Source organism: Meles meles, chromosome 2, assembly GCF_922984935.1.
Source record: "Meles meles chromosome 2, mMelMel3.1 paternal haplotype, whole genome shotgun sequence".
Lineage (NCBI taxonomy): Eukaryota > Metazoa > Chordata > Mammalia > Carnivora > Mustelidae > Meles > Meles meles.
In genome coordinates, this window is record NC_060067.1 from 202,996,080 (window position 1) to 203,023,067 (window position 26,988).

At 39.0% G+C, this 26,988-nt stretch overlaps 1 protein-coding gene across 10 annotated transcripts in view; it reads right to left on the reverse strand.

Moving 5' to 3' along the window:
* WDR17 (WD repeat domain 17) overlaps positions 1 to 20,982 on the reverse strand; it is a 108,243-nt gene extending 87,261 nt beyond the window's left edge. For 9 of the 10 annotated variants that reach the window (XR_006817466.1, XR_006817468.1, XR_006817464.1 and 6 more), the window contains exon 1: positions 20,866 to 20,962. The gene's annotated coding sequence lies outside the window, so the exon portion shown is untranslated. Of the gene's footprint in view, positions 1 to 20,865 lie in introns of all 10 variants that reach the window. The other variant, XM_045998155.1, reaches the window with a different exon arrangement.
* Positions 20,983 to 26,988: the final 6,006 nt, after the last annotated feature.

Below are 26,988 nucleotides of genomic sequence, written 5' to 3' on the forward strand. Positions count from 1 at the left end.
TAAACCCTAAATGTAGTAAGAATTCAAAGTCAAACATGAAAGGTTACATATTGCATGATTCTATTTATAAAAAGCTTAAGCACAAGCAAAACTAATCTACACTATTAGAAGTTATGAGAGAATTTTCTTCAGGCAGAAGGAAGTAGTGACAGGAAGCAGCCATGAGAGGGATTTCTAGAAAGCTTACAATCTTTCTTTTATGCTTGCTAATTATGCTAATGAGCACATTTTGCTGGTACAAAACACTAAACCGCACATTTCTGCTGTCAGGTATATAATCTAAATTTTAAAAATTACACACAAAGAAGCCACAGCAGTGTTTTCTAGTACTAACACAATTAAAAGGGGGAAAAACCCAAAATGAACTTGTCCACATATAGATACCGTATAATTGGATTATATTTGTTAATTTCACTTGGACACTTTATTTCTTAGAGTTTGCAGCCTTACTTGCCACTCCCAGTCATCATATTTCAGGACACATTAGCTTAAGTCTCTCGCTCTGAGATATGGCACTAATACTTCTTAATCCACAAAGTATTTTCAAAAGCAGTGACAGGGACAAGCAGATGTGGAAGATGGACACAAAGAATGATCTCACAACAAGAAATGAGGAAAAACTGATCTACCTTGAGAAGCTGAAGGGGACTGAGGTGGACTACATTAGGATGCGTGTTCGGAGATCCAAAAGGAATACCAAGAGGGAATGTGATGATTGCCATGAGAGTCCAAGTGGTACCATTAATGCCACATCCACGACACACCCTCTCACCCCTTAATTCCTCTTATCCCACCAGGAATGTGCACCTGAGCAGATCTCCACAAGCACATCCAACATGCCTGAAGAGATCTGTAGAGTCAGAGAGTTCCAACCCAAGCATTTCATGCTCGACCAGACCCTCAAAGCATTAAACAACCACATCCAAAGAACCATCTGAAAACTCAAATTTCAAAATAATCTCAAAGCTCACCCTTGAACAACACATCAGTACTGCTCACAACACTCCCAACTTTTAGTGATTCTCATCATTCATAACGAAGTATATAGTATATTTCTCTTTAGCTTAGACCACTTGGTGTTTTTAATGTGTAGTTATAAACAAAATAGATGAAAGTGTAGTATTTTTATCAGAGAACAGAATATATACAAAATAAAAGTAAAACGGACACTCTAAGACTAAACGACACCATATCTGAAATTCAGATCTCAGTGGATGAGTTTATTGATAGACTGGATACAGCATAAGTCAGTATTAGTGCAGTGGTATCCATAAGTAGCATACAGCAAAACTAATGGACAGAGAAAAGAAAGAGTGAAATAAAACAGAGAACAAGAAAGAGACAGGATATGCTGAAAAGTTACACACAGATGGAATGGGAGTCTCCAGGGGGGGAGAAAACATAACAGAATCAATACTCAAAGAGAAAAAGAATGAGAAATTTCCAAAATTGATTTTAAAAAATCAAGTTCTTAGAGATCACCAAATCCTGAGCAGTGTAAGTTAAAGCAGAACGACATCTAGGCATACCACAGTTTAGATGCTGAAAACGATAGCCAAAGAGAAAAAGTCTCTGACATGGTCATGATATTGTCAAAGATCAATCAAAATAACATAAGTCAAAAGATAATGGAATGACATTTTTAAAGTTAGGAGGGCGAAACACACACACACACACACACACACACACACACCCCTAGAATGCTACTATATCCAGTGAAAATATAGCTGGAGGCAAAAATTATGATATTTTCATACACACGAAAACTAGGGAATTTATTACCAGCAGGCTGGAACTAGAAAAACATTAAAGGGAGTTCTTTAAGCAGGAGGAAAATGGTCCCAGGTAGAAAGACGAAAATGCTGGCATAACAAAGGTCATGAGAAAGAGGAAATATGTGGTTAAATCGAAGTAGTTACTAACTATACAATAATTGCAATGTCTTCTGAAGTTTGAAATATTTGTAACATTAACATATGCAAACAGTAACACAAAACGTTAGAGCAGATTAAATGGAGTTAGGATCCATGAAGAGGTAAAAGTAATCACTTCTATTAAATGGTAAAAAGTTAAAGTTACATGTTAGAATTTCCAGCATAACTACAAAAAAAAAAAAGTAAACAAACACAGTATTAAGTGAATCGAAGGAAAATGTAATTAGTAAAAAATTTGTGAAGAAGGAAACAGAAGTTTGACCTGTACATGTGAATCAAATTATAACACCTATACACTAAATGAGAAATGGATTAAAGTTACCAATAAAAGTAAAATTGGCAAACTCCACTAGAAAACTCAACCGTATACGCTTTATAGGAGTCACACTTTACTGGCAAGTTATAGGATGGTTGAAAGTCAAAAACAGTGAATTATTTACTAGAAAATTATTAACCAAATGAAAACTCTTATAGTTATATAAATAAAAAATAAATTTTAAGGCAAGAAATATTACTAGAGAGACAGAGGGATGTTACTGAAGAATAAAGGGGAGATCTGACTAAATGATATGACGGTTCTGAAACTGTCTGCAGCCGAATGACAAGATGTTCAAACATATAAAGCGTGAATGACAGAATTAAAGGAGAAATATACAGATCTATAATCATAATGGGAAACTTGAAGTAATAAATCTCAATATCTGATAGAAGAGGAAATCCTGTAGAAGTGTGAAGGACCTGAACATATTCAATAAAATCGACCCAACTGACACATACAGACTACTGTACCTAACAATGACAGAGTTCCCATTCTTTCCAAAGATAAACCATGTGCTGAGCCATAAGGAAAACCTTGCCAAACTCCTAAAAATATTGGAATTCTTTGAGTGTATTTTCTGGTCACAATGGAATGAAGTCTGAGATTAATAAAAGAAAGATAAGTAGATAATCCACGGCTGTCTGACAATTAAATAATGCACATCTAAATAATCCTTGGTTCAGAGAAGTAAAAATGGAAGTTAGAAAATATTTAACATTAGATGGCAAAGCCACACAAATACAAATTTGTGTGTTATAGCTAAAGCAATGCTTGGAGGTGAAGGGCTAAAGCCTTTATTATATTTTTCTAACAGAAAATGGGAAAGGAGTAATTCAAAGATTTACCCAGAAATTCAAAGATTTAACTTTCTATCTCAAAAAGCTATGAAAAAAACTTTTAAAAATTTTAAAAATGCAGGAAAAGGAAATAACTCTGAAAAGAGGAGAAAGCATATTTATATTTACAAATATATGGTAGAGAAAATCTACCAAAACAAATGCTGGTTCCCTTAGGTCAACTTTTAAAAGACTTATCAAGAAAAAAAAAACCAGAAAAAGTAAAAATATCAGTATCAGGAATGAAAAAAAGACATCACTGTAGGAAATGCTGACAACCAAAAAAGAGTAAGAGACTATCATGAACACATGTGCAGCAATACAATAGATAAACTTGAATGAATGGGTAAATTCTCCAAAAAACACAAGTCACCAAAGTTGATGAAAGAATGAGAAAGTCTAAGAAGCAGGAATATGAGTCTACAATTAAAACTTTCCCACAGACTATCTCCCAGGCCCAGATGGTTTCACGGGCAAATTTTTGCAAATATTTACAGAAGATCTTTTACACAAACTCTTTGAGAATATAGTGAAAGGAATCACTTATTAATTTTTTACATCCTGCCAAAACCTAAAAAGGATTTTAAAAGAGAGGGAATTACAGAACAATCTCTCTCAGAAATTAAATATAAAAATCCCAAACAAAAGAGTAAAAACATAACATGTTAATGGATAATAAGATTTACTATAGAAAGATGTAAATTGCCTCAAAATTAATCTACAGATTCAATAGAGTCACAATCAAAATTCCAGCATGTGGGGCACCTGGGTGGCTCAGTGGGTTAAGCCTCTGCCCCAGCTCAGGTCAGGATCTCAGGGTCCTGGGATAGAGCCCTGCATCGGGCTCCCTGCTTAGTGGGAAACCTGCTACCACGCCCCACCCCCCATCCCAGCCTCTCTGCCTACTTGTGATCTCTGTCAAATAAATAAATAAAATCTTTAAAAAAAAAAAAAAATCCCAGCCTGTTTTGTTTGTGTGAGTGTTGTGCAAATTAACAAGATAATTCTAAAATTTACATGGATATGTAAATGGCCTAGAAAAATCAAGGCAGTCTTGAATAGATGAATAAGGCTGAAGGTTTACACTATTAGCTAACAGCACTTCTTATAAAGCTATCATAATTAAGACAGTGTGGTATTGACGTAAGGCTACGAAAACTCACAAATGGAGCACAGTACGTCCAGGATAAAGCCCTTCATATGCTTTTAACTGATGATGAATGTGACAATGCTGTACACTGAAGAAAAACAGACCTTGCAATAATTGCTGGTTGACTGAATACCCTTATGGGAAAACATATCAAAATCTTCACCCTAATCTTATATAATTCAAAAAAAAACCCACCCATACCAGAGAGATTGGAAATCTAAATATGTAAGGTAAAACAATAAAGCTTTCAAAGAAAACTAATGAGAATATATTGTCTTTGGAGTAGAAAAAAGTTTACTAAACAGGATACACCAAAAAAAAAAACAACAAACAAACAAAACCACCAACCACAAAGGGGAAAAATTGATGTATTTGATTACATTAAAATTACAAACTTATATTCATCAAGACATCATTAAAAGAGTGAAAAGTAGGGGTACCTGGGTGGCTCAGTGGGTTAAAGCCTCTGCCTTCGGCTCAGATCATGATCTCAGGGTCCTGGGATCGACCCCCACTGGGGTTCTCTGCTCGGCGGGGAACTTGCTTCCCCCTCTCTCTCTGCCTGCCTCTCTGCCTACTTGTGATCTCTCTCTCTATCAAATAAATAAATAAAATCTTTAAAAAAAAAAAGAGTGAAAAGTAAGCCAGAGAGTGGGAGAAAATATTAACAATACATATATTTTAATAAACTGATCTACTATTAAAAAACAAAAACAAAAAAAGACTGGCGAGCCAATAGAGAAATGCACATAAGACTTTGGATAAAAGACAAAAGAACTTCATAATCACAAAAAGAGGGCAATGAACATATGAAAGTTGTCCATTATTACTGCAGGTTAAAACCACAAAGAGATACTGCTACATTTCCGACAGAAGGACTAAAATGCACAAGAGCACAGGTCGGCAAGACTGCAGAATAATTGAAATTCATATGCTACTCCTGGGAATGTAAATTGAAGCAAACAATTTGAATAATTCATTGGCAGGATCCTCTAAGGCTGTGAACAAATATATACCATATGACCCAGCCTTTCAGTCCTAAGTGTTAGCCAACAGCAATGAGTATTACGGGTATCTATGGTCACCAAAGACATGTATTATAATGTTCAGAGCACCTCTATCACAGGACCAAAGTGGAAACAGCTCAGGTCTACGGTAACAGCAGAATGGATAAGTAACTGTGGTGTATTTGTACAATGGAAGGGGTTGCAATAACAAGAATGAATGGCAACAGCTCCAGGCAACCTGTATAGAAGAATCTCACAAACACAACGCTGATCAAAATGAGCTAGACACAAAGCTAATATTATGATCATATTACTCTGTTTACATAAAGCACAAAAACAGACAATATTCATCTATTCTGCAAGAGGTCAGGACAGTGGTTATCCTTGGTGGAGGTTGTGGATGATGGTAACATTCTGTTTATCCTTACAAAAATCTATAATCTAAAAAAAAATTCAGAGAAGAATTGCCTCTGGATGATAGGTTTCTTTGGATCCTAGTTATCACAGCCAGAAAGTTCATTTTAATGAATCCTCATATCCTGAAAGTTTGATCAAGGTTCCTAACTGGAATCTCTAAATTGATCTAGTCTAAAAATAAAAAATGACTTGCACTACAGTAATTTAAGAGGTCTAAAATGTCCAGCACATGTTATGGTGTATCGTAAATCAAATATTTTCACTTTTTAGACTACCTAATGGAATTCCAAGTTAACTACTATATACTAATTTGATTTTCTAAGAAAACCTATTTTGAGCAGTTTCTTAAATAATACTGTATTTCTAAGATACATAAATGTGGTCTCTGTCAAAATTCAAAGAAAAACATTTCCCATTTTTATGAAAGTGATTCTTTTTTTTTTTTTTTTTTTTAGATTTTATTTATTTACCTGACAGAGAGAAATCACAAGAGAGGCAGGCAGAGAGAGAGGAAGGGAAGCAGGCTCTCCGCTGAGCAGAGAGCCCGATGTGGGACTCGATCCCAGGACCCTGAGATCATGACCTGAGCTGAAGGCAGCGGCTTAACCCACTGAGCCACCCAGGCGCCCTGAAAGTGATTCTTTTTATGAAAGTGGACACAGCAGAAAGACTATAATCAACTGTTCAAAATATCTGTATTTTTAGATACGACTATTTCTCCGTATATACATCATCTTCACCTTTGCTATTTCATAACACCTAGAACAAAAAATAAACGAATTCAAAATGTCCTTGGAAAAACATCTCATAAAATGTAGATGAATTGCTATTAGAGAAAATTTTTTAAGAAAGAGAAGAAAGTCTATTTGCCCAGATTCTGAATGGTGAAGTGCACCCGGAATGCACCGTCTACTTGAAGAGCAGGGGCGTGCTGTCTGCAGCCCCCCCTTTGCCCCCCCCCCGGTATCTGAATGATGAAGGCAGAAGCTCCAGGAGATACCCTCCATCATCAGACGGGGGTTCCCCTCAAGGAACGGCACAACAGTGGACGGACCTCTGAAAACGAGAGCTAGACCTCTGAAAGCCTCTTGGACTTCATACCTCCAGCCTTTTTTCTTTTTCATGTGTGAGAGAAACAGACTTCTATCTTGCTTAAGACCCCATGATTTTGTATTTCTTTATTACATTTGAACAAACCTTGGGTAGGCTCTTAGTCTGCATCATTTCCAAAGTCATATTTTAGAAAGCAGAATTCATCAATAATGCCAATTCGTTATAGCCTTCTTAATCGTCTTTAAGAAGTAACTCCCAGACTTTCATCAGCACAGGCATGTACTATGATTAAAATCCAGTCATTACTGTCCACCCTACTACACCAGGCAGAGCTGGGGTTTCCCCTTTCCCCCTACCAAATGTATCTCTGGGCAACCTCCTCATACTCTGAGAAAAGCATCTCTATCCATGTGTATCTGCTGTATCAAGTTATTTCATTCATTTCAGCAAATATTGGGTGTTTATCATACCTAGGCACTAATGCTGGTTACAAAAGATGCAAAGATGAACAAGAAACAAACAGGGACAAGAAAGCCCTGCTTCAAGAAGCCACGGCATCAGGAGAGCCAGACACAGCCCAGTCGCTGCCTGTGGTCTAACCAACAACATTCCCGCCTATCTCCTCCCCTGCCCACAGAAACCCAGAATACTCTCGTGCAGGTGAGGACAGGACTTTTCCTATCGCTGGGCGGTGAAGGATGCTGGTCTACGTCAGTCGTACTACTATCATCCCCCTGGGATAATCACTGCACAAGCGTGGGCATGTGACTCAATTTCAGCAGATGAAATGTAAGTAGCGTTCTCTGATGTCCTTCTCCCCCTGCTGCTTTTGACCTGGACACTGACGTGCTACTGTTGCAGCAGGAGCTTTCTTGAATTCATGACATAAAGGCCAAGAAAACTCCAGAAATGTTGTGATGCTAACACTGTGACGCACCATCTTCAGTCACTTGTTCTATATTTTTTAAATCTCTCTTGAAGTCACTGGTTTTCTGTTATTTACATTTCACTTCTTTTCTGAGAGACACAAATAAATGTATGAGACAATTTTCAGTAGCTGCTTTTTTTAAAAGATTTTATTTATTTATTTGACACAGAGAGACACAGCAAAAGAGGGAACACAAGCAGAGGGAATGGGAGAGGGAGAAACAGGGCTCCTGCAGAGCAGGGAGCCCCACGCAGGGCTCGATCCCAGGACCCTGGGGATCATGACCTGAGCCAAAGGCAGACACTTAATGACTGGGCCACCCAGATGCCCCAGTAGCTGTTTTAATAGAGAATGAGCAAGGGTTTAGAGGAGTGAAAAGACAAATTTGCTTTAAGTGCTTAATAAGGCTGTCCAAAAAAAAAAAAAAAGAGAGAGAGAGAGAGATGTGAACTTTTATGCAAAAATTCTTTTTCTATGCCTAAAGAATCATGGTACCTGATGAAAACAGTGACTTGTCTGCCGGATAAGAAGGCGAAGATATAATGACGGAAAGTCATGCAGATCGGGGTAAGGACTGTGGATTTTATTTTCCATGTGACAGGGAGTCCTTGAAGCAGTTTAAGCGCGGTGATAATGATATCAGATTTCCCGATTTACAAATATTACCCTGGCACTCTGCGGAGAAGACTGGTGGCCAACAGGGCAGCAAAACATACAGAAGTAGGTGACAAACGATGAGGTTGAACTGCTAGCCTGTGGGAAGTGAGCGCCGGGGAGGACCCCGAGAAGACTGTTTCTCAGCTGCCTGGCCAAAGGACAGGGGCTGTTAGGAGGGGGACAGATCCCGGGTAAAGCTCTACTGAGATATACTGACTCTGAGTGTGTGCAGGACATGTGGGTAGCTATGCCTCCAATAAAAGAAATAAAGATCAGGAACCAAAAAATGAAAACCAGCTACAGGCAGGCATAGAGAATACTTACATCCCTGATAATTCGTTCCTGGGTTCTATTCTTCTGACACTAATGCATTACTTAATTAATCTGCAATTCATTACCTACATATTATAAAGTCCACAACGATTAAAATGTGAGCATAACTAGAGAGACAAATAGCTAAATATAAATTTAATTAAAACTTGTTATACTTTCAAATTCCAACTGAAGAGTTTTGTCCTCCCAGACTTCAAGGTTCAAATCCCTATTTTGTTCACAGGCTCAGTCTGCCCGAAGCCTCCCGTGTTTTAGAGGCCTAAGAAGTGTTCCAGCATTTCCAGCGGCTTCCATCAGTCTCTCATAACTTCTCATTTAAACACGGCAGTGAACATCTGTTGTCTGCCTCCCCATCATCTTCCTTCCTTTCTTTCAGAAATAGCTCTGCAGTTTTGTCTGGTGATCTCCAAACATCTGCTTTGGTCCAGGTTTGAGTGGAAGCCCGGTCTGAACTCCAGCAGGTGGTTCAAATTCACACTAATCACTTCCTTGGCCGTGGTGATGGTTCAGTGACAGGAACACAGCTTAAATGTGTCTAAGCATGAAACACAGGACTTTTGTGAGGACTACTCTATTCTCTGTCGACGTGGAGCCACAGTGAGCCTGAAATGAGAGTCAACGCAACCACCGTGCTCTCACGAGAAGTGATCTAGAACCACTGGGGGCTACTACCTAGAGTGTGAGAAAAGCCAGCACAGGAGAAAGGGGCTAAGTCACAAGGAGAGTAAATGATACGTGCCCGCTACCTAACTTTAGACTTTTAGTTACATGAATAGTAATACCTGTGGCATTTTCTCTTGCTGAAACGGAAAGAATCCTAACTGGCTCTTATAAGATCACAGAAAACACACGCACAGAGACACGCACACCAAAAAGCCTTCACAGCTGCACTCAAAACAACGTCTCAGCAACATTCCAAGGGGAAATCCCCCTATATACCAAAGTTCTCTAATTCTGTCTTAGGTACTAGTGTCCTAGTAAATCATCCACGGTACTGTTAGAAAGTTAAAACGCCTTTCTCCCAAAAGTATGTCTAAGTGAACACTATCGCTGCCTCACTAGCTGTCCCCCATTCAGAGAAACAAGATCTGTGTCACTCAGACGTTCCACCGTGTCATGGGAGCCAGAGCGCTGCCTGTCATTCCCTTCACGCACTTCTTCCCTGTCCTCTTCACTCCATCTATGACCTCTACTATTCCTACTCAGCAACTACAAAAAAAAAACAAAAAAAAAACAGAAAAACAAAAAAAAAAACCCAGCTACTAGAAAAGAAACAGGAGATAAGAGAGTACCACTGTACTCTGGGAAATATAACTAAATCACAAAAGTATTTGTACTTTTTAATGTATTTTCTCCATCCATTTAGTCAAGGTAGAGAGGAAAAAATTCCATCTCAGGACAAAAGAACCACACTAGGTAATGAAAAGCATGCTAGATGATAGCAATTAGGTCAGGATATTGACATAAGTTTTGTTTTTGTTGAGATTTTTGTATTGATCAAATAGTGATATAATTGATCTACTGTTCAAGAAGACAGAGACCAGACCCGCAGCGATCTGCATATTGTCTTTTGATTCTCCTTTATGGGATCCTCTCATTCAGGAATAAGAATGAGGATACTACCAGCTAAGATAAAAAGGCTCTGGGATGAGATAGTCAAAACAACAAACATGAAAAGAAAATAAAAGGCAAGAGCAGAAGAAAGATCCACATCAAAGAGCAGTAAAAGGCAGAATTCAAACTGTAAAAAAAAACAAAACTTGTATTAGTGATTTCAGAAAACAAGTAAAAAACCTCAAAAGCATTATGGGAAGGGATGCGTGGGTGGCTCGGTTGGTCAAGCATCCGCCTTCAGCTCAGGTCATGATCCCAGGGTCCTGGGATTGAGTCCCACACCAGGATCCTTGCTCAGCAGGGAGTCTGCTTCTCCCTCTGCCTGCTGCTCCCCCTGCTTGTGCTTTCCCTCTCTGTGTGATAAATTAATAAATTCTTAAAGAAAAAAAACATTATGGCAAACAGAAAGATTTTTTTTTTTAATTAGAGAGAAAAGAAAACATACCAGTGTAGAGGGGATGAAAACCCAAACTACATATTATAAACATGTTTAGAGATGACTCAAGCACAAGTAAAATAACAGTAATAAAAGCAACAACCCAAGAAGTAGCCAAAGCAACATTACTTGAATTGAAAAGACCCTGATTAGAGAGGAACCCTGATTAGGACCCTAAACGTAATCTTATTTCAAGCAAAAGAGATTTTTCAAAAAGATCCATATGTAGGTATAAGGCAAATTCAGGGGTTAGTTGAGTTTTTTACAACCCTATGAGTATCTAAGTAGAATTCTTAAAAATGTTATGTACAAATGCAGAGAATTCAGACTGACGTCATCTCTCACCCCTGCTGAACACGTATCAGAGGTACAATAACTATGTTAAATTCAACTACGATGACCTCGCTATTCTATAAATAACAAAAATATAATTTATGTGTGAAGACAAAACAAACAGAAAAACACTGTCATAGACACAAAAATTGAGAAGGCATTTACTCATGTAATATTCCTTTTAAAATCATTTGAATAAAAAAAAACAGGCTTTTGAAAAAATGAATCAGAACACCTCAAATATAGAAGTTCATGTAATTTAAAAATATATTAAGCGGGGCGCCTGGGTAGCTCAGTGGGTTAAAGCCTCTGCCTTCGGCTCAGGTCATGGTCCCAGGGTCCTGGGATCGAGCCCCACATCAGGCTCTCTGCTCTGTGGGGAGCCTGCTTCCTCCTCTCTCTCTGCCTGCCTCTCTGCCTAGTTGTGATTTCTCTCTGTCAAATAAATAAAATTATAAAAAAAAATATATTAAGCAAGTAAACCTGAATATCTAAGTTATATGGTTACAAAGATGCATATATCAATAGGAATTATTGAAAGAGAAGACCAATGATATAAAAGTTATAAAAAATATAATAATCTGTTTTCCCAAATACTGAAGTTCAGGAAAAGAAGAAAACAAAGGTATGCTAAATTTCTCATTTTACAAAAGTAATCAATAGACACAATTTATTTCTTGATATTTAGAGAGAAATTGACTCAAAGTATTTTTATAATTAAAAAATAATAATGAAAAAAATCATTATGAAACAAATATTAAATTTTGAATTCCTATGTTAAAATAGACTATAAACAAGGCCAAAAGAAAAAAGTCAGACAAATATATATAAACATATACATAACATCTTAAAATGCAAAAAGTGATAATGAATCAATGATTTGAAAAAGTTCTCTGTAGTTAACTTTAAAGGCATGTTATAGTTATGTCCCTATATTTAAAAACCCACATATAATTTATACATATGTATAAACATATACACACATTTTAAAAACTAAAAGAATACACACCACAGGGTAAAGTGTTGGCTATTTAATAGCTGGAAATTTATTATCCCTTTGACTTGTTTATGTTTTCTAAAATTTTAATAATCCTTTCTCAATTTCATTCATTCATTCAACAAATAGTTATTAAGCCCCAACTATGTTCTGGTCAAGCACTCATGAAAAAGCACTCTGCAAAACAGATAAAAATCCTGCTCTTCCACAGTTCCTATTCTTGAGGGAAGGAATGAGAGAATGAACTAAGCAAACAAGTCAATGGCATATACGAGAAGAGAATTCATGGTATAGAGAAGATAATGGAGGAAAAGAGGACAAGGAATTCTGGAGATTGAGCTGGCGTGGAAATTTTTTAAAAAAGACTGTGTGTGTGTGTGTGTGTGTGTGTGTGTTTATGTGTGTGTGTGTGTGTGTGTGTGTGTGTATTTGTTAGAGAGAGAGAGCACAAGCAGGGGAACAGCAGGCAGAGGGAGAAGCAGACTCCCCCACTGAGTAAGGAGCCCAATGTCCAATGCGGGGCTGGATCCCAGGACCCTGGGATCATGACCTGAGCTGATGGCAGACACTTAACCGACTGAGCCACTCAGACACCCCTCACATGGCAATCTTAAAAGATGGGGGTACGGGTGATACTGAGGTGACACTAAGCAAAGACTGGAAGGAGATGAGAAGGGCAAAATGTACAGGCATCTGGTGTCCGGTGCGAAAGCACGCTGAGCCAAAGCAAAGGTGGAAACTGAAGCTCACGGCCGGTTTGAGAAACACTGAGGAAAATCAATAAAAGGATATAAAAATGTATTCCAACATCAGAGACATACCAGGATGTGGAGATTCAAGGTAGTTTTGTTTAACTCACCTTTATAGTCTCCGGAATTTTGCAAATTTTCTTAATAGAACTATACTGATTAAATTAACAAAAAACAACGAATAATCTTGCTAAAAATCAGTGTTTAAAATTTGAATAAATCTATGCTCAGAGCTATGCAAAAAAAATTTTTTGTAATTATATAATCAACATGTGCTCACTAGAAAATATCTGGAAACTGCCCCCCAAAATGTGTTTTTTAATAAGCCATTGGCTCACTAACTTGAGGTCTTCCTCCTCTGTCTAGCATCCGTTAATTCTAGAGGACCACTATTCTCACTGGTACGTGGAGCCATGTATTATCAAGATGAATGAAATTTTAAAAGATCTCTATATCAATGCATCTCAAAGTGTGGGTCTTACTTCTCTTGCATCAGAATTAACCGAGAAACTTGCTAAAGTTGCAGGTTCCTCGATCACACCCCAAAGCTAGTGGGTCAGAATTTTATGGTAGAGCCTGGAAACCTGCTTTTTTTTTTTTCTCTAAGTTTTTATTAAAATTCTAATTAGTTAACATATCATGCAATATTGCTTTCAGGAGAATTTAGTGATTCATCACTTACATTTAACACTGAGTGCTAACCACAACCATCCTCCTTAACACCCATCACTCATTTAGCTCATTCCCCACCCAGCTCTCTCCAGGAACCCTCAGTTTGTTCTCTAGAGTTAAGCATCTCTTATGGTTTGCCTCCTTCTTTTTTTTTTCCTTCCCTTATGTTCAGCTGTTTCATGGAAATCTGCTTTTTAACATTACCCCCAGATGATTTATATGCACAGTAAAGGTGGAGAACTACTTATATAGTTTAAGGACAGCAAAGATAATTTAGCTGAAAAACTGCCTCTAGAATCTTGTACTGACGAAGATTCAACTTTTAAATTTCCACCATTCCTGGGGTGCCTGGGTGGCTCAGTGGGTTAAACCGCTGCCTTCGGCTCAGGTCATGATCTCAGGGTCCTGGGATCGAGTCCCGCTTCGGGCTCTCTGCTCAGCAGCGAGCCTGCTTCCCTCTCTCTCTCTGCCTGCCTCTCTGTCTGCTTGTGATCTCTCTCTGTTAAGTAAATGGATAAAATCTTTAAAAAAAAAATTATAAATTTCCACCATTCCTAAATTTACCTTTCCTGAGCTTGGCCGGGCAGTTTCTCTCAGCATGCCCAGCATATGTCAAATCATGATGTTCTTAAAAGCTTACATGGTAAAATAGGTCACAACAAGCAAATGGTATTAACCTACATTAAAATCCTGGATTAGTTAGCAAACAGAAAAGATGAAGGTCGTTACGGTAGTTCTAGTCTGGACTCAAGGAAAGATCACTCACGCCAGCAGAAACTCTATTTGATCAAGAAAACACACTCGTTATAAGCCCAAGACACTGATTTAAAGATTTCATCATCCACCTACAAGGAATTTATCATCCATCTGCACATTTATTTTTACACTTTCCTAAACTTTAACCCCCAAATGAAAATTATATGGATTTAAATTATGGAATTAGTTTTTTCTAGGTGGGTGGAGGATTTTAGAATCTCTTGAGCTGCAATGTGGGGATAACTTTTAATTTGAAGAAGTAATCCACTTTTCTTGAACAAAAGGATCATGTATATACCTCAGTGTGACCATTCTGAGTCAGCTAAAGAAAAGCAGAGGAGGGGTGAAATCATAAAAATTTTCACCCATAAACTAGTAAGTTAGAGGAAAATATTCCATTGACAGAAACATTTTAATATAAGTGTGTATTTGACATAAAAAGATATAGGATTATTTCTATATTAGGGTATGGCAAAATATGTAGCCTTATTTTTTTTATTTTATTATTTTTTAAAAAATTTATTTATCTGACAGACAGAGATCACAAGTAGGCAGAGGCAGGCAGAGAGAGAGGAGGAAGCAGGCTCCCCGCTGAGCAGAGAGCCCCATGTGAGGCTCAATCCCAGGACCCTGGGACCACAACCTGAGCTGAAGGCAGAAGCTTTAACCCACTGAGCCACCCAGGCGCCCCTGTAGCCTTATTTTTATAAATAGGATCATTACTCCTGAATGAAAACTTGAGAAGCTGTGCCATGAATCATTTTGTAAACCAGGATCCCCACCCCCTTCTATTAGTCTGTTTTGTGGGTTGTATTTTTTTTATATGAGTTTGGTTTTTTTTTTTAAGATTTTTATTTATTTATTTGACAGAGATCACAAGTAGGCAGAGAGGCAGGTGGAGAGAGAGGGGGGGAAGCAGGCTCCCCGCTGAGCAGAGCACCCAATGCGGGGCTCGATCCCAGGACCCTGGAATCATGCCCTGAGCTGAAGGCAGAGGCTTAACCCACTGAGCCACCCAGGTGCCCCTTTATATGACTTTTTAAACAAGGGTGGGCCTTTTATGCTTATCTGTTTGAAAATCAGGATTCCAATTTGGCAGAAACTATTACTTGGACTGGCATTTTCTCATTCTTGGCAAGTGGTATTAAAAATTATTTTGATAAGTCAATTTAGAAAAGCCAGCAAAGGAAATCCAATGGTGTTAAAGCTGGAAAGCTTTAAAATGCACAGAAATAGCCCACATAAGTCACTAAATCCAAAAATATCTTCAATGTATGCATCCATACATTGATAGAAGGCCTGAGATAAATCCTATAGTTTGATAAGTGAAGGGTTGCATAGGCTAAGTCAGGACCAATGCAGATCACATAGACCTGCATTTTGATAGCCCATCTATCAAAAATTATGCCCTTAGGCAAAATAAAATTCCCCCTAAAGATGAATTAATGTAGTTAATAATGAAGATGAAACATTATGTCCAAAAAGCTACTATCAGATGTTTATAAAACATACCCACTATTATGTTTTTAGGAATTAATTCATTTATTTGGCAGTTCATGGTGCTCCCAAGTTTCAAAAGTGGAATTATACAATGGCCATTATCAGCTCATGAGGTATTGGGATCCAACAGCATAATGTACCTTGTATCAGTACTTCCCAAACCCTACCTTAAGAATCACTTGAGGCTTATTAAAACAGATTCTGATCCCTCCCTTAGAGATTCTGATCGGCTCAGGGCCTTACGTGAGAATCTGCATTTCTAACAAGCTCATAGGAAATCTGCTGGTCTAAAGTACTTCGTGTAACACCGCTCTAGATGGCATCTGATACCAAAAGTGGCACCAAGTCTAGAAAATAAACATCTAACTTCAAAGTGATACCTAATGGTAACCATCATCTAGACCTCAGACACAACTTTCAAAAGTTTCTTATTTTTAGTATTTCAACTGCAGGTGTGATGGCTACGGGCACTTAGGTACCACTGAGATGCATTGAGATTAAAAATTTTTAAGATAAATTTTCAAGAAAATCACAAAAGACTTTGCAGCAAAACTTAACTTGTATTAATGAGCAAATCAATGAATGATACAAATTTTGGGAAAACACTTTTTAACCAATATTTTAAGTAACCTTTCTATATGATGAAACCAAACACATGTACAATGTTCGCTCTGTACAGTAATTATTTTAACGATATAGAATAAACATAAAAGTGATGTAATTCCTAACTACTCCAAGTTTTGAATTAGGTATTTGAAAAAATGTAATGAAAGAGAAAATGATGGAGCGCCTGGGTGGCACAGTGGGTTGAGTGACTGACTCTTGGTTTCGACTCAGGCCTTGGTCTCAGGGTTGTGGGATCAGGCCCCACGGCAGGCTCCCATATCAGCACGGAGTCTGCTTGAGATTCTCTCTCCCTCTCCCCTGCCCCCTCCACCTCCCCTGTCCACTCACGGGCTCTGTCTCCCTCTACAATAAATAGATAAATATCCTTCACAAAAAAGAAAATGACGCTTTCTTTATTTTGTGCTTCTTTAGGGAGCAGCACAATGCTGAATATCAGAGCCCCAAGTTCTATACCAGCTTTCCCACTGACACATTTTGAGCAACGTATCGTTACATGTTTAGTGACCTCATCTACAAAATAAGGGTGTTAGTTTAACTGGGCTCTAAGGACCCTTTCAGCGAACATTCTGAAGTGACTCTTCCAAACCTATTTACCATGCTCACCTTAAAAATAAAATGTTGACTCTTCCATGAAAATTCATTCATACTGTTTTATCTTAAAGGACCAAATTTAATTAAATATTACCTGTTTCATATTAACCGACTGTTTAATTTTCAAGACTCCATGTGGAGGTTTTTTACATGGGAAAAGGCAGGTTTTCCTACAGCACATCAAATGTGAGTGCTCTCTGTAATGAGAATTATTTTCTACTTTCCAATTTGAAAGTTTTTGTGTGTGAGATAAGAAATTGAGTTTATTATATATAATTGCAAATGAGGCTGCCTGGGATATTGATCTTTGCTCCCAAACTAGTGTGTAAGCAACCTGGAAGAAAATGAACCTAAGAATAAGGAAGACACTGAACTCCTCTATTGCGAGTTCTCAATGGCTGAGTATTCGAATCTATAAAGTATTGAGTGGAGTAACGTCCTTACCAAAGCATGAAAAATTATTTCTTACATCTCTTCAGAGTTTTCCTGAATATGACCATTATCAATTATCCCTATTAATAGCAAATAACTGATACATTATCTGCTGTATGATCTTACTGTAGAAAATTTATATTACTGTCTATTGTTAATATATATGTAATTAAAATGCAGAATTGCAGAGTTTTAAGAGGTAATTAAGCTAGAAAATCACAGTGAGGACCCACCTGTAGAGTAATAAAAAGCACGACTCTGTCATTATTGTTTTTTAAATTCTCTCCCTCAAGTAGACATCTGCATGACAGGTGTCGCCTATGGCTTCAAACGTAGGCTGCCTTTTCTATAAAGTCTAGCCTATTTCAAATGTTTGACTTTCTCTTCAGTTACAGATCTAGTTTTTTCTAGTCATTGAAGTCAGGTAACAACAACCTGAACCCTCTCTCCTAATGTGACAGCTCACCTTTTACTGTTACAACTTTTGAAATCTTTCTAATCAATCATGATGAGATATTTTCTTGATACACAAAGGCATTGGTCAAAGCTGGTCATTTTATAATATGTCCCTACCAATATTTGTAACCAAAGTTACATGTTCTTCTTGAACATTTTAAGCAACCCCAGGTAAGAAAAAAGATTTTCCTTTAGGTTTTGTTTCTCTATAGAGTAAATTCTTTGGGGAATTTCTCAAGTTCTCTTCAGGCATCCACATCTCATTTCTTTCTTTCTTTTTTTTTTTTTAAGATTTTATTTATTTGACAGACAGAGATCACAAGTAGGTCCAGAGGCAGGCCCGGGGCGGGGGGGGGGGGGGGGGGGAGGTGGGGGGGGGGTGGAGAGAGAAGTAGGCTCCCTGCAGAGCAGAGAGCCTGATGTGATGCAGGGCTTGATCTCAGAACCCTGGGATCATGACCTGAGCCAAACAGAGGCTTTAACCCACTGGGCCACCCAGGGGTCCCCACATCTCATTTCTTGCTCACAATCTCTAGGAAAGGTCTCATCAACAGTGAGAGAATAATCTCCATGTGATCATCACAGAACACAGCAAGTCTTGAATGTTGAAAAGTGCCGACCAGTTCTTAGTTTAATATGTTTCTGATACAAAAGAAAAGAAGGCATCAGAGTTAATAAAGAAACCCCTCCCAAATTCCTAACATGATTCTTATGGATTAAAATACTCAGTTCCTAGACAAACCATAAGAGACTCTTAATCTCACAAAACAAACTTTGGGCTGCCTGGGGAGGGCGGTAGGGAGAGAGGGTGGCTGGGTTACCGACACTGGGGAAGGTATGTGCTATGGTGAGTGCTGTGAAGTGTGTAAGCCTGACAATTCACAGACCTGTACCCCTGGGGCTAATAATACATTACATGTTAATAAAAAAATTTTAAAATTTTTTTCAGTTCCTGAAAAAAGTTCAGTTCCTGAAAACACCATAAAAGCTGTATGACTTCACTTGAATATTTCAGAGTAGATATACAAAATATAAAAGAAAATTAGTCAATTCTACACAGTAGCAGTAAAGTTTGTATACACGGCATTGCCACGAATGGGTGAGTAAACTGGTGATTCAGTAAGCTGTCGTCTTTCTGGAATACACCAGACTTCAATAAATTCTGGAATATAGGAAGGAAATGTGAATCCTTCAAAACTGTTTGAATTTCATTTTGGTCTTCATTTCAGAGGTTAGGCAAAAAAATTAGGTAGTCTGGAGAATTTGAACAAATTTTATTGATCGTGATAACCTACTCATTTATGTTGGACTTCTATTAACTACCAGGGTAAAACAAAGAAAAATACAACTACTCCTAATTGTCTCTGAGTGATTTAAAAATTGCCACTGGTTCCTCTGTGCCCAAGCTGAGGGCTACAGGTAGAGGCTAGAGAAAATAACAAAAACATTCCAGCCTTCATAGTCCCTCTACTGGGAGCAGGGGATTTAACAACATTTTTTTCCTAAGCTAAATTAATTTGTGGCTTTCTAATATATAGAATTATTATGTAATGAATGAGTAACAAAAAATTTTAGCACACCAATATTTAGTAATAACAAATGAAGAACTTTTAAACTTTCGAGTAAATATACTTGATTTTTTCCCCCACAGATACCCACAGTTTTTCATAGTCACTTATTTTCTATTTTAATTTTAGATCACAGAACAGTAAAGACTGTCAGACCACTTGGCTCAGATTCCTGCCTTCACACAGATAAGACAAAACTATGCCCATTTTCTTGCACACTTAAGCCAGTGAGACAGAATCTCAAAAGGACATTAAAAAGTGCTTTTTCCGGGGCGCCTGGGTGGCTCAGTGGGTTAAAGCCTCTGCCTTGGGCTCAGGTCATGATCCCAGGGTCCTGGGATCACATCAGGCTCTCTGCTCAGTGGGGAGCCTGCTTCCCCCTCTCTGTCTGCCTGCCTCTCTGCCTACCTGTGATCTCTGTCTGTCAAATAAATAAATAAATAAAATCTTAAAAAAAAAAAGTGCTTTTTCCATAGTGGTTGGAATCACCGTAAGTCCAGCATCAGCCCCCCACCCCCACCCCAAGCAGGTTAGTGAGACTATCCCAAACCTGTTGTGTTGTATGATAATCACAGGGGGAGTATTCTCTCACTATTGATGAGACCATTCCTGGAGACACATCTGTGAGAGAGAGATAGGGATACCTAAAGAGAATTTTATAAATTCCCGGAAGAATTTACTCTGTAGAGAAATCCTAAAGGAAAACGCTTTTCTTACCTGACGTTACTTAGACTATTCAAGAAGGACTTCTAACTTTGGTTATAAAAACTGGTAGGGAAAACACGTTCCTCTGAGGGGTGTTCCTGAAATGCTCAGTGCAAGATTCAGAAAAGGTCACCTCTCTTCAAGCCCTCGTTCAAGACTGCAATCCATCAACCCACCAGGAGAAGTTACAAACACAAGTGGTACACAAAGTGATCCCTACATTTCATTCACATCCATTGATTTTAACAGAGTAAAAGTCATCTTAAATTTGGCTCCTTTTCATATTTGCAGGCAAAAATCTGGGAGGGTGTGGAAAAACAGGAAGGACTGTGTTTTTTATGATTTACCACATACTATGCCTCTCACATTCAATACTGTCCTTTCCTGGTACACACTTCGTCTCACTCAAAGCCTCCTTGGTACAACCTATTAAGACCATCTCCCAAAGGGTGGGAAATCTACACACAGGTGCCCGGCGGGCATACAGTCCAGACTCCGGACTCTGATCTTAAAAATCAGAATAACGGTCAGTTCACACTGCAGGGGCAGCTCGGGTGTCCATACACACGCTGGCTGCTGGTTGTGGCTCGTGATCATCAGGTGCGTGAGCCTAAAACTCCGGGGAGTCACGCATCAGGCTGTCGTGCGCAAAGCCCGGGAGGGCGTGCAGCACGCGGCTCGGCTATCCTCACGGGCGCGGTGAACGCCCGCTCCCGCGACACCACGCCGCCTCCAAGACCCCTCTTCACGCCTGCGCCCGCCCCCCTTTCCCCCTGCGCCCCGCGGGCCCCTTACCTGGAGGAGGCAACGACCGCAGCTGCGAACAGCGAGAGGTGCTGAAGCGGGCGCGGCGGCGGCGGCGAGAGCACTGCCGGAGCGCTCCCCAGCCTCCTCCGTGGCGTGCCTCGGCCTCCCGGGGCGGGGCGGCGGGACCGCGGGTTCCGTGGGGCGGGGAAGCTGCTCCTCGCGCCGGACAGAGCGCCCGGCTCTTTTGGGCCCGCCCTCGCGGGCCACGTGACAGACACGCCGGCCTCTGATTGGATCGCCCGACTGGGAGGCGGTGGCGACTCCCGACCCGCGGAGACCGTGTGTGAGGGAGCTTAGTTACCTGGCAACGGGGAGTCTGCGCGGAGGACGCGGTTCCAGGGCATTGGGCGGGGCTGCTGCGGAGCTCACACGGAGGCCCAAAGTGGAGGAAAGCCGTGAACCACCAGCGTTCTCGGAACCGAACAGGTGCCACATACTGCGTCTGCACTTTCGAGGAGAGTGAGTCAAGCCTGCAGTAACTCAGGGCGTCTCCTGGAGCGGCGCGCAGAGGGCGGCGAGCCTCCTAAGAGGCCAGGCTGCACCGCTCTGTGGCTGTCATCCCCGGACCGGCCATGAGTGCCCAGGGCTGTTTCTCTTGCACTTCCTTGTTGTCTGATTGGGCTCAGCTCGCTGCGAGCCCCCTTGGAGGCAACCATTTGTCTTGATTAGTGGAGTTGTATGTAGTTAATATACCTGCCTCCAATGTGTGCAGAACATTTTCCTTGTGGAAGTCTGGTGCAGTGGAAATGCTTGGTACTGTATTCATAATTTCTTCATATCTCTGAAGTATCTTCACTGCTTACAGCCCTTATCCAGCACACTGGCGACAACAAGCCTTCATGCATTCGGAACAAAGTGTATTTAAGAACATTCATTGAGCTTTAATTATATGTCAGACTCTGGATTGTTAATAAATTAATTCCCCCCGGGCAGGGAAATTCTCTGGGCATAATCCCTACCCACTTGTGCCATAGATTTTTCTCCTCTTTTCTTACAGGGTATCTCTGCAGACCATACCCTACCACAGCACTTAACATTCTATTTTGCAAATTAAAATTTACTTAAAAGTTGCCTCTCCACCTAGACAGTACACTTGCTTGAAAATTGGAATCCATTCTCACAGCTCGTACCTACATTCTTTTTTTTTTTAAGATCTTATTTATTTGACAGAAAGATGAGAATTAGGCAGAGCAGCCCGCAGACAGAGGGGGAAGCAGGCTCCCCCGTGAGCCGAGAGCCAGATGCGGGGCTCCATCCCGGGACCCTGAGATCATGACTGGTGCTGAAGGCAGAGGCTTAACCCACTGAGCCACCCAGGAGCCCCTCATGCCTACATTCTAACAACGTCCTTGGTGAGTAGTAGATCTTTAATAACTGATGAGTGGATGGATGGATAAATAAATTAACACATGAAATACCAGAGAAAGTAGAGAAGGCAGCAACTAAGTATAAGTCAAGGTAAGTTCTGAAATACAGTTGTGTGAAAGTCCTATGAGAGGATTCCAGGTGAGGGAGGGAGAAATTTTCTCCCAGTGTATTCAGAGAAACTTCCAGTAAGAGTGATGTTTGAGGACACCTGCTTCTCCTTCTCCCTCTGTTCCTTGATCATGCTTGCTCTCTCTCTCTCTCTCTCTCAAATAAGTAAATAAAATCTTTTTTAAAAAGAGTGATTTTTGAACAGGAACGAATAAATAAATAGATTTCACTTGAAGGAGAAGGGGAGCAGACATGTGGAGCAGGGACAGTATGGCCCAAAGCACAAAATGGGGGAAACACATGACCGATTTAATTGGCCTGGACTTCTTTGCCTTGTCTGGAGGAGGGGAGACTGGGTGTCTAAAGATAGGAGGGAAGAAAGAAGTTGGTAAAAAGATTAAACTGGAAAAATAAGAAAACCAGATTGAGGAAGATACTGGACTTCCTGTTTAGGTTAGACTTTAACCCCTAAAATCAGGGCTTGAGGAAGGATACCCTGGAAATGTTGGAGGCAAAAAGGGTACAGAGAAATGAAAAGTGTGGTGGATTAGGAGAAAATGCCATAGTTCATGGAAAAGATGCTAATGGCCTGAACTAAGACCACAAAAATAAGAATGAGGAAGAGGGAAATTGTAAGGAACATTTTGGGGAGAATAGACTAACATTTTCATTTACCACTGATACTTGCCAGGTGCAATGCTAAATAGTCAGTAATACACATGAAGAGAAAGACTTGTCAAGACAAAATGTCTAGCTTGGCCCTTTAGTTGGATAGAAAAGTCTTTTATGTCTCATTTATTCAAAATTGCTCCAGCCCTCCAGTTAGGAATCATGAAAGTCAATGAAACATTAAAAATTATCTGGTTATGAATTCACAGTTTAAAGATGAAGGTGCTGAGGCCTGGAAAGTCATAGAAATTGTCAAGCCCAGACAGCTATGTTAATAGCAGAATTGGTGTCATGAGACCTGATTCCTAGCTGAGTACGCATCTCCCTTTTATGTGACTTGGTTCATTGGTTTTAAAGGGGAAATTCAGGGGCACCTGGGTGGCTAAGTCAGTGAAGCATCTGCCTTTTGCTCAGGTCAGGATCCCAGGGTCCTGGGATCAAGCCCCTCTGTAGGATCCCTGCTCAGCAGGGAGTCTGATCTCCCTCTTTGCATCCACCTGCTCCTGCTCTGTGTCTGGATTTCTCTCTCACAAATAAATAAAAATCTTCTTAAAAATAGATAAAATAAAAGGGTACTTTAAATAATCACAAATATAGTTAGATTAAGAACCCAGAGAAACAATATAACCTAATTCCTAAGGAAAAGATCTCTTTACTCTGATTTTCATTCTTTATTCAACAAATATTTAATGTGATGTTCTCATCACACAGTGAAAAAAGTTGTCAGTCACTCTGGCTGACTGCAGTTTCAGGGCAATCAATAGTTCATTTAACACTTAGAGTACACAGAGTTCTTCAGGATGAAATTTAAAGCACAGTGATTAGGGGAATCTAATGAGTCTGGTCAATTCATTTTCAAGGTGAGGTGTGGTCTATGAGGGCAGTGGCTTTGAAAATGCTATTTAATGAGGCAAGTGTCTTTTGAGTGGGTATTCTTTTTTTTTTTTTAAATTTTATTTATTTATGATAGAGACAGCAAGAGAGGGAACACAAGCAGAGGGACTGGAGGGGGAGAAGCAGCCTCCTAAGCAGGGAGCCCCGATGTGGGGCTTGATCTCAGGACACTGGGGTCATGACCTGAGCCGAAGGCAGATGCTTAACGACTGTGCCACCCAGGTGCCCCTTTAGTGGATATTCTAAATAAAAAACCAACCAAGGGGTGCCTGGGTGGCTCAGCAGGTTAAAGCCTCTGCCTTCGGCTCAGGTCATGATCCCAGGGTCCTGGGATGGAGCCCTGCATCGGGCTCTCTGCTCAGCAGGGAGCCTGCTTCCTCCTCTCTCTCTGCCTGTTTCTCTGCGTACTTGGGATTTCTGTCTGTCAAATAAATGAATAAAATCTTAAAAAAAAAAAAAACCAACCAGGAAAGACTTTTAACACTTAAATTTTTTGAAAAGTAAGAAAAAACACTTTAGATTGACTTTTTAATAAAAAGCCCTTTCACGCTATTTTAATTTTTTTTTATTTTTAAAAAAAGATTATTTGTGAGAGAAAGTACATGGAGAGGGGCAGAAGGAAAAGGAGAGAGAGAATCTCAAACAGAATCCATTCTGAGCATAGAGCCCGATGTGTGGCTCAGTCTACAACCCTGAGATCATGACCTGAACCGAAATCAAGAGTCAGACACTTAACTGACTGAGCCACCCAGGAGCCCCTCACACCATTTTTAATGTAAAAATGATAAGAGAACAGAAACAAGCATTACAAAAAAAGCTGATCCAACTGTATATTAATTAAGTAGAGAACTGAATACTTAAAAGCGTACTGTATGCAAATACACTTTTAAAACTTGAAATGGTTTTTAAAAAATATACTTCTATAATTTTGCTATTAATGTGTATATATATACATATATAACATATATAAAATGAACATTTCTGTTACTACGAAATATATTACCTATCTTACATCACTCTGGACTTTATGAGATACCAAAAAGGCTTAAAATTAAGTAACCAATAATTTCATAAAATTTGAGATTTTATCTCTAGAATAACATTGATGGAATCTTTAAAAATTTTTAAATTATAAAGTTTTTAAAGAAGGAAATACAGAGAACACTACAATAAACATTTGTATTTAATAAATTGTCGGCTTCTGTCATATTCGTATCTTTTCTTAAAAAAAGAACATGATGTGGATACAGTAAAATTGTACCTTTTTTCTCTTATCATTGGATTACATTGCATCTAGTTAGATGTAACTAATCTAACAGATTAACATACATTCTAATTTTTTTCATGTCATTATTTTTTAAAATTTTTGTATGTATTGGTATGTGTGGTTATAATTTGTTCATTTTGATTGACATGGATCTCAGTGTACAAATATATGGTCACAATGTATTTATCTATTGAGTGTTTAAGTTGTGTGAACTTTTCTGTATTGCAAAATGCAGCGAAACTCCTTGTATATGTGCTTGTCCATCAGTTTCTCAGACCACAAAGTGGGTTTGCTGGGTCATGATACGTGTGTACCTTCCCCATTTTTGCTATAACCAGCAGTATATAAATGTTTTTACTGCCCCATATCTTCACCAAGATCACATTTCCAGTATTTTTAATCTAATAAATACAAAATGGCATCTTTTTATCATTTAAGTATGTATTTCCTAAATTTGTTGAAATGAGACATCTTTTCCTGTTTACAAATTATTCATTTCCTTTGATTATTTTTTCTTTATTTGTTTAACTTTTCCTTATTGATGTGTCATTGTTTAAATAGTTGGGGTGCTAATCTTTGTTTGATATACCCATTGCAAATATGTCTCCAAATCTTCAATTGTGAAGAATTCTCAGTTATAATTCATTTCAATATTCATCCTATCTCCCTCCTCTAAAATTTCAAGTGGACCTACATTAGAGTTGTCAAATCTACCTAGCATATGTCTTTATCACTCTTTTTTTTCCTATTTTTTCCTGTTTTCCCTCTGTACTGAATTTTATACAAATCACTCAGTACACGTTTGGATTGATAAATTCTTTATTTCAAGTTGTTTCAAAGTGGTAAGTCTGGCTTCTGCCCCAGGCTCATAGGAACACTCTAGACTCAGTTTCTCAGCTAGATCCAACTCTCATTGGCTTTTATCTGCTTCAGTCTGGAGATCCACAAGGCTTATGTTTTCAGCCCCAAGTCAGTATATTTAATTTAATTCTCCAGTATGTTGATCAAATTTTTCAGTGAGGCTAACCCCTTCAGTTTTAAAATTCTCAAAATCACGATTCCCCAGCACCCAGAAATGTTGACTTATTCCCAGCAAAATGTTTTTTGTATATTCACGTAAGATTTGCCTGCAATTTCAGAGGGTTCATCTCCTGAAATCCTTTCAAGGATCCACAATCCCATGTTATAAAGCCATATTCTGTCACTCCCATTCTCCTGAAACACACTGTTCTTTGCACAACTGGAAATGCCTTGCCTTTGGCTGTATATCCACTACCACAGATGAGTGTCAGATGAACACACTTTTTCAGCGTTCTCTTTCACTCACCTCAGCTCCTTAATATCTTTTTTTGGTTCAATTTAATTTACATATAGTAGTAAAGCATGGGGTACGTTCCCTCAGGAGGCTGCTGAAGCCACATTGTTCTGGCTCCAGAGGGACAACTGCTAATATTTTTCAGGATTTTTGCCATCTGTTGTTAAGCACAACTACTATTTAAATTAAATGATACAAACTTATAATTTAAAAATTTTAACAAAAATAAAGTAATACTCAAAACTCAGCAGTTCCTACTTTTTTCTTAATATTTTACTTTTGTCTGTGCTCTCAAGGTTATTTATGTCTATTTATGTTGGGTCTGTGTGGTAGAAATACAATACGATATTGTGTATTTCTTTTCAACCTGTCATTCAATGATATCACACTGGAGGCTTGAAACTGGCCCCAGGGAATGTATTTATACTCCAAAAATGAGCAAATGCTACAAATCAGGGTGTGGTTCATGGTTTTGTTGCCTGTCTTGACC